Source organism: Diachasma alloeum, unplaced genomic scaffold (genome assembly GCF_001412515.2).
Source record: "Diachasma alloeum isolate Michigan unplaced genomic scaffold, Dall2.0 Dall_scaffold_00349, whole genome shotgun sequence".
NCBI lineage: Eukaryota > Metazoa > Arthropoda > Insecta > Hymenoptera > Braconidae > Diachasma > Diachasma alloeum.
In genome coordinates, this window is record NW_021680488.1 from 873,211 (window position 1) to 882,525 (window position 9,315).

Sequence of the window (9,315 nt, forward strand, 5' to 3'; positions counted from 1 at the left end):
TCCGTGTGGCTGAAATTTTCACCAAGTATTGAGGGGAGTCTAAGCGTTGTCGTCCATCTATTATTTTTTAGCATCAGCTGTGTCGTTAATTTTTCTGCATTTTTTTGCAAAAAATCTGACAAATAATAGATGGAGGACAACACTTAGTCTCCCCTCAATAATTGGTGAAAATTTTAGCCATTTATATTGGACACAATCGGAGAAAAATGGGTTGAAAAAACAAACTTTTGCCACGGCTTCCGTTACCCCTTTAATGAATAAAGGGAGGAAAGAATAGAGTGGCCCGGTGGGTCCTCCCGAATCCCTAAGGTGACCGCGATTAAAACGATCGAGTGCATGCGCCGGATCGTCGACTATTTGAGTTTTACCTCCAGTTTGGCTCTCTGGGTGGCAGCATCCTCAATGGTTGCGTGCCCACAGCGCGCTACACTTGTCAGTCGTTCAACGTTATACGCGCCAAACGGTTCTGCATCGGTACACTATATTTTTCATAACCAATCAATCGCACAATCACTCAAAATTGATCCCCATTGCCTCCAGTGAAATTCCGAGAAGAGAAAAAATTTCCCCAATAACAAAAACACAAGGTTCTAATAATTTTTTTCATTCGCATCAAATGGTCAATTAACAATTTCTAATTAACTACGAAGTGATGGATAAATTCCCACAATAACTCGTGAATTAACGGAAACTACTGTAGTAATTGGAAAGACAATAGAGTGACGGACGCATTCTAATTAAAAATCAAATCAAAGTGTCGGAATTGTTATGGAAATTGTTTTGTCCTTTATCCATTCAGTTTTCGTTGTTTGTGATGTTTAATTAAGGTATTGCGAGTGAAGTGGAAAAATAAATAGTCGTACGCCACAGGTGAGTTGACATACCCGTAGAAACACGACAAATGAAATAAAAGTACAAATGAAAGTGGAGAAAGAGGGAAAATCAAACTAGATGCAATTCGACATTTCCGATTGTCCATTCTCCCCTCCTCCATGACAATCAAAATGAAATAACGTCGGACAGACAATTCAATAAATTGCATAAGTTTTTTTTACTCATTGAAACAAAATGGATTTCGAATTCAAGAAATTGTTCCCACGATATTTGAAAAACTCACGATATTTCCATTCAAGTAAATTGTGAAATGAAATAATTATTAACGTTTTGACGACAACGAATTTATTATTGTATAATAATTTTGCATTCGCAAGGAGTGAAAAGTGTTATTTCATTCAAATTAAAACTAATGAAGTGGATAAAACTTTTCGAAAAATTTGAAATCGATTGAATGCGAAGATTATCACATTTTTTCTCTCCCCATGAAATACGTTTTTGTCACTTACTCGTGGAATGAATAAAATATTTATGATCGATCAAGGAAAACTTTCGGGCTTGGGAAAACTCATTTACAAGCGGTTGGGGGTATTGGTTTATTCGCAGGTGTCGTTTTTGTCACCTTTTTTCATTCCGTGTAGGTGGGGCATTTTATTATGCAGTCCTGGGGTGTATTGACAAGTCATGAGCTTGGCGTCAGGTGTACCAAAGCACCATCCATCACATGTTAGACGATATCTCTAGCAAATTCAAACCCACGGAAATGTGAATATTTCCGGGTAAATTCCAAAATAACGTCTCTGGATGAGATGAGCCCAAATCATTGACATGAAAAAAATGATTGCTTTATTTCAGTTTTTTTTTCTAACTTGATATAGGGTAAACAGGCCAATCACGTATGAAAAAATCGTATAGGAATTTTCTATACGGATTGCGTATAGAATTTCTAAAGAATTTTCGTATATGATATTCGGATATTTCTATACGAATATTTTTTTATACAAATGATTTGTATACGATTTCTATAGGATCCTATGCGAACCACTGACACATGTATAGAAACATTTCATATGGAGTTGCGACATTTCTCTACGTTTTTCTCTGGAGCGTTTAGACATCTTTCGAATGAAATCAAAAATTTATCCAAAAATTTATGTATGGAAAATATTCCTATAGAAATATCCGAATTCCATATACGGAAATCTATAGAAATTCTATGCGCAATCCATATAGAAAATTTCTATACGATTTTTTCATACGTGAATAGCGGATGGTTGAGGAAATGTGGAATTTCATCAAAGGATTTTAAATCGATGAAGCAGCTAAATGAATGAAAAATTGAGTTCTAGACCTGAAAGAATATATGAATTAGGAAAAAACAATAATTTGAAGTGAAAAAAATGAAGAGAAGAATAATTCAGTAGCGAAGTGGTAAACCGATTCAAGTCGACTTATCTCCCAATTGAAATTTTGGCCGATTCTATTGAAATGTTCAATAGAAAATATTCAGTAGAAAAAGTCAATAGAATTCAATTTTTCTATCAAACTTATTCTATTGAGATATTTTCTACAGAATTTCCTCGGCTCAAATTTTCCAAGTTTTTTCATTTGATTTTTTTGATGAGAAGAAAAGAAAAATAGAATGAAAAAATCATAGAAAATTTGAGTCGAGGAAATTCTACAGAAAATATATGAAAAGAATGAGTGATCTATTTAGAAAAATGGAAGTCTGTTGACTTTTTCTATTGAATGTTTTCAATTTAACATGTCAATAGAATCAGCCAAAAACTAATTGAAAGTTTAATAGAAATTCAATAGAATTTTCCAACGAATTCGAAAGGTTTTTCTCTTAAATTTTTTCGTGCGTGTGTTACCCCGAGTCCCGCTATTGGTCTGTTCACCCTATTATGGGGCAAAATGAGTCTATAGCGAGTGGATGGAAATGGAAATTTTCCCGGCAATTTAATGGGACAACCCATTTTGCCCATATCTAACAGAACGCATTATTTCTTTTTGTTCAATTCTTCTAATGATTCAAAAGCGTTGGAAAATTCACTGAAGAATCATTCCCGTCGATTAAAAAATTTCGTTTATCCCCATCCCCACTGAAATTTCCCTCCATTACTACCCCTTGAGGATTCCATAAAACCGATGGATATTGACAATTATTTTTTAATACACTTTTTCATCAATCTCGCATCGTGAAATCCTCTTTAATCCCCTTTCCCTCGGGCGGTAATCTCCGAGTGAGTCCCAACAATCGGTTCCGCTTTATCCTCTTATCACAGCGGACTAATCTAATTGACGATCATATAGTACTTACGGATGTCATGAAGGCGGAATTGACATATTAGTTTTTATCCACCAACATCATTGCAGGTCTCATTCACAATAGTTGCATGAGGCGGTTAACTTTACGGGTTTATTAACATTGCTGTGTCAAATTGGCAGCAATCCCGGAATATTCAGTTCTATGCCCGATGAAATTGCACTGTCTGAATTTATTAAACATCCTGTCAGTGTATATTTCATTCAAATGCTCGCATAAAATGCTCTAATCCGTCTCCTCGGGGGAGGATGGGGCATTACGGTTACACTATTACTTGCGGTGATGGATAAATGGTAAATTTCCGTTTCCATTCTTAGTTCCGAACAGAAACTTTGTAATCGTCCAAATTTAAGTATTGGATTTCTTGGGTTACATCGACCCAGAATTATCAAAAAAATCGGAAAATGCATGGAATGAAATTTTCGATAAAAATTAGACCTCCAGAGGGTCAAACCACTTTTCAGGTCAAGTTTTGTCGGAAAAATTAGACTTGGGAGTCTACTTTTTGCGATTAAACTAACCTTCGTCCCACGTTTCGCCCTCTGGAGATCTAATTTTTATCGAAAATTTCTTTCCGTGTGCAGTTTTTAGAACTCGTCCGTACACGGAGAGAAAGATTCAATGAAAATTACCAGAAAAAAATGTAAAAATTGCGTTTCGAAACGTAAGCCGCAATCGTAAATTCTACGATTTGTTCTGCAAAACCCTAGTCTGGTCACCAAACGCATCCCTGCAATTTTGGTCACCTCCGCGGGGATTCGCCGCTGTATTATTTAGGCTTTAGCGTTGCCGAATTCACTCAACACTGCCCGGGCGCGTTTAGCGAGGTTCCGGCAACGTCGCGTCATGGGCAATTTCATTTAACATGAGAAAAAATGATTCATCGGTTCGAAATAATTTGTTATCTTTGGGAATTTGGGGAAATATCTTGTTTTAAAAATTACTATAATTTTTTAGCTACTTAAATTGACAAAGTCAAATTTTTTTTCAATTTTTCCGTTTAGCCAGTCCATTGTAATTGAAGAAAAACGAGGCGCGACGGGGTTTCCCTCATAGGGTGCGCAATCTAGGGTTAAGGTTGTAAAAAATGGAAAGATGGATTCTAAATGGGTTCATCGGTGACGTGAATTTGGGAGCGGGGAAGAGAGAAAACTTAGGTATAGACTCATCTTCCTGTCAGAATTCCTTTTTTTTAATCATTATTTTACATCGCTTCGACCCGATTAGGGTATCCGCGATGATGATCAAGACTTTAAGGATGTTCTACACCCTTTCTGCCAAAATTCACGTTTTTTTAATTTTTCTGGCAAACTTATGATGGAATTGACGTGAAAAAATATAACGTTTTTGCGTTTTGTCATTATTTAATGACTGACGAAATTTTAAGGTGGTGCGAACATTTTCCTGCGTTTTCTCTAAACTTTTAAAAAGAATCACAAAACTGTAGAAAAAACGCATGAAAATTATCGCACCACTACGCAACTTCGTGAGCCATTAAAGAATGACAAACCACAAAATCGTTATATTTTTTCACGTCACTCCCATCGATAATTTGCCAGAAAAATGAAAACAACGTCAATTTTGGCTAAAAGGGTGTCGAACATCCTTAAATGGTTAGATCGCACCATTCTACCCTGCCGGGATTTGAACTCGGAACCTTTCGCATGTGAGGCGACGAACTTCAGCGCCAAACCACCGGGTTTGTCAGAATTCCGAAGGGAAAATTGTATTGCGTAATCCCTGAATGCTAACGAAATCGTTGAGGCGCCTCTAATCGGCTTATTTATAGTAGCAATGGTACTCACGTGTATTGACCCTCTTTCCGAGAATATTTCTCTATTGTTATTACTGCATTGGCTGCGGTTCATCGCAGAACCAGAGAACTCACTGCTGAGCAAATCGATACGACACGGAAAAATAAAAATCATTAGACTGAATAAAAAATACCCTCTGAGCAATCAATTTTTAACGACTCCCACAAAATGCTCAATGTCACAATCCAACCTACGCGATGTGAGACGACAAAATAGCAGAACCTAACAAACGGCTTTTTATCCTCGCTGGGGATGTCCCGGGGTCTAACCTGTCGTTGTCACAGACGTCGCACATGAATACACCGCGAGGGACTAATTCGAGGCTCCACGAAATCGAAACCAGGAGAATAGCTCTGAGTTACAAGATACAAATTGTTTACCTCCGCTTTGCTCTTCTGTTCTTGCCTTTCCGATCTCTGAAGCTTCTTTATTATTTCTAGTTTTTTTTCTCGCTCAGGGGTACCAACTAAGGAGACTCTGGGGAATAGTACCAGACGGTTTCAGGGGGACGGAATGTATTCTCGTTAGGTTGTGTCTTATTCATAAATATGACAAGACAAATAAATCTGTCAGACATTTTTCCTATAATTTTTGCCGCCGAATGGAAGCTTTGTTCTGCCGAATAGGCTCGCAACCCTGCCTGGTTTTCATTGAAATTCATTCTACATAAATTTTTAATCCATTATTTTCATCATTTTCTATACGTACTCTCATCGTTTTAAAATATAGGCAACAGTGTGTCAAGTGTGAACTGTCGTCGCAATCAATCCGTGTTTAACGGCTGTTTTTACTACTCCCATAATTATCTGCTATTTTTATTACCCGTTTTATCTACCAATGCGATTAGTTGTTTGAGTGAGAATAACTAAGTTGCATTGGAAAGAAAGAAATTCTGTTTTCCTGAGTTCGTTATTGTTTGAATGTTTGTAGAGTTGAATCCAAATCGGATGAAGTGTGAAGGAAGCCTTGTGATGATTAAAAGTGGGCATTGAGTGAGTTGAATACAGAGAGGACTGTCTGCGAATGCCTTTGATATCGTAATATGAAGATCTCGTGCAAAAAACCCGGAGAATAATTTATTCTCGAGATACTCGTGATAATGAAATTCAATTGCTTTTTTTTCTCTCTCTACTTTCGATGAAGTGTTGATGAATGTACACATAATTTCTGCCTTTTCACACGTCATAACATCAATCTATAACCCATTCTGCCCGTTAGGTGTTGCATAATTGTGCATTTCATGTTGAGAATCCCACACCCATAAAAATGTCTATTTATTTATTATTTGCCATGTATACCCTACTTGGGTTTTTACAAGTTCCCTAATTTGCGTCTATCATGGGCCGACTTCCTCTTCAACCGTGTCGCATTGTACCCCAGCAGACTCTCCTGGTGACCAAGGGAAACCATGGAAAACCTTGGTCGACACGGACGACCATCGACCGAGCATATCAAGGAATGTTTTTCTACCATTTCTCCGATGATTCTCGGTGCCTCGACTACCGTTCGAAGGTTTCCGAAGGATTAAAAAATCCCTGGTTCAAGCCGGACTCGAACCCGCGCCTCACGGGTTCGTCCGCCATCCGGCCGAGCGATTTAACCACTTCGGCCACCGTTGTCGGTCACCCAAATAGGATATTTCGTCATTAGGGCGAAAAAAACTTTTCTGGCGAATATGAGGTTTGCAGCACGAGCCGAAGGCGAGGGCTGCAATCATATTCGTCAGAAAAGTTCTTTGGCCGTATGACGAACAACTATTTTTTAGCGTTTTACGGACGCTCCGCGTCCGCAAAGGAAGGAAGATTGATGGCCATCCCTGGACATAAATAAAGAATTTATTTGGATCAAATAAAGATTTATTGATAGTAAAAGAAGATTTATTTAATATACACAAAACTTCGAATACAATTTTTTATTGAATTTGATAAACAACTTCCTTTAGTACTATCTAAACAAACTTCATTTGATTCAAATAAATCATTTTTCTCGGTGCATCTGACACCGTTACTGATTATCGAGGAAGTTTCAATAACGCAAATGAATTTTCCAGGAATTGACAACACCAGTTACGAAGGGATATACAGTAGCAGTGACTCGTGTGTACATTTGTCACATTGCGAAATATCCTGAACAAAAGGCAGTACCAGAGTACAAGTTTAATGCCACGACCGAAATTTCACATCACGTATCCACTGATGAAGAGGAACACTGGGGTATCACGATGCGGTACATTTGGTACACTGGGAGTTGTTGAAGGAATTTCTATGGAAACTAGAATGACAGTATCATCAATATCCAACAATATCTAATTACATTTATCAACATGACTAGTACTGAAGCTCTTTAGAATTCTTCAAAAGTAAAAATCCGAAGCGAAAAATTGAATTTAAATTTATGAATGAATTGATTTAATTGATTTAAATTCTCCGCGAAGGTTAAAATGTAAATGAAAAAAATAAAGTCTATTTTTTTTTTATGAAGAAACAAAGAATCTTTTGTCAAATAAATTGGGATTAGAATGACGGTTTATCAATATCCAACAGTATCTAATTACATTTATCAACTTATCTAGTACTAAGACTGTTTGGGATTCACCGAAAAATCTGAAGCGAAAAATTGTATTTAAATTTGTGAATGAGTTGATTAAATTGATTTTAATTCTCTGCGCGGGTCAGATCGCAAGTGAAAAAAATTGAAGTCTAATTTATTTAATGAAGAAAAAAAATCTTTTGAGAAATAAATTGGGATTAGAATGACAGTATCATCAACACCCAACAGTATCTAATTACATTTATCAACATGACCGCTACTGAAACCATTTTGAATTTTCCAAAAGTCATAATCCGAAGTGAAAAATTGAATTTAAATTTATGAATGAGTTGATTAAATTGATTAAAATGCTCTGCGAGAGTCAGATCGCAAACGAACAAAATTAAAGTCTAATTTATTTNTTATCTAGTACTAAGACTGTTTGGGATTCACCGAAAAATCTGAAGCGAAAAATTGTATTTAAATTTGTGAATGAGTTGATTAAATTGATTTTAATTCTCTGCGCGGGTCAGATCGCAAGTGAAAAAAATTGAAGTCTAATTTATTTAATGAAGAAAAAAAATCTTTTGAGAAATAAATTGGGATTAGAATGACAGTATCATCAACACCCAACAGTATCTAATTACATTTATCAACATGACCGCTACTGAAACCATTTAGAATTTTCCAAAAGTCATAATCCGAAGTGAAAAATTGAATTTAAATTTATGAATGAGTTGATTAAATTGATTAAAATTCTCTGCGAGAGTCAGAATGCAAATGAAAAAATTAAAGTCCAATTCTTTTTTCAATGAAGAAACAAAGAATCTTTTGTCAAATAAATTGGGATTAGAATGACGGTTTATCAATATCCAACAGTATCTAATTACATTTATCAACTTATCTAGTACTAAGACTGTTTGGGATTCACCGAAAAATCTGAAGCGAAAAATTGTATTTAAATTTGTGAATGAGTTGATTAAATTGATTTTAATTCTCTGCGCGGGTCAGATCGCAAGTGAACAAAATTAAAGTCTAATTTATTTAATGAAGAAAAAAAATCTTTTGAGAAATAAATTGGGATTAGAATGACAGTATCATCAACATCCAACAGTATCTAATTACATTTATCAACATGACCGCTACTGAAACCATTTAGAATTTTCCAAAAGTCAAAATCCGAAGTGAAAAATTGAATTTAAATTTATGAATGAGTTGATTAAATTGATTAAAATGCTCTGCGAGAGTCAGATCGCAAACGAACAAAATTAAAGTCTAATTTATTTAATGAAGAAAAAAAATCTTTTGAGAAATAAATTGGGATTAGAATGACAGTATCATCAACATCCAACAGTATCTAATTACATTTATCAACATGACCGCTACTGAAACCATTTAGAATTTTCCAAAAGTCAAAATCCGAAGTGAAAAATTGAATTTAAATTTATGAATGAGTTGATTAAATTGATTAAAATGCTCTGCGAGAGTCAGATCGCAAACGAACAAAATTAAAGTCTAATTTATTTAATGAAGAAAAAAAATCTTTTGAGAAATAAATTGGAATTAGAATGACAGTATCATCAACATCCAACAGTATCTAATTACATTTATCATCATGACCGTTACTAAAACCATTTAGAATTTCCCAAAAGTCAAAATCCGAAGTGAAAAATTGAATTTAAATTTATGAATGAGTTGATTAAATTGATTAAAATTCTCTGCGAGAGTCAGAATGCAAATGAAAAAATTAAAGTCCAATTCTTTTTTCAATGAAGAAACAAAGAATCTTTTGTGAAATAAATTGGGATT

At 35.4% G+C, this 9,315-nt stretch overlaps 1 protein-coding gene across 3 annotated transcripts in view; it reads left to right on the plus strand.

Moving 5' to 3' along the window:
• The first annotated feature begins 378 nt into the window (after window positions 1–378).
• Window positions 379–9,315, plus strand: part of LOC107040955 (QRFP-like peptide receptor) — a 46,130-nt gene continuing 37,193 nt past the window's right edge. For 2 of the 3 annotated variants that reach the window (XM_015261286.1, XM_029126298.1), the window contains exons 1-2: window positions 379–870; window positions 7,028–7,212. The gene's annotated coding sequence lies outside the window, so the exon portion shown is untranslated. The remainder of the gene's footprint in view (window positions 871–7,027; window positions 7,213–9,315) is intronic. The other variant, XM_029126297.1, reaches the window with a different exon arrangement.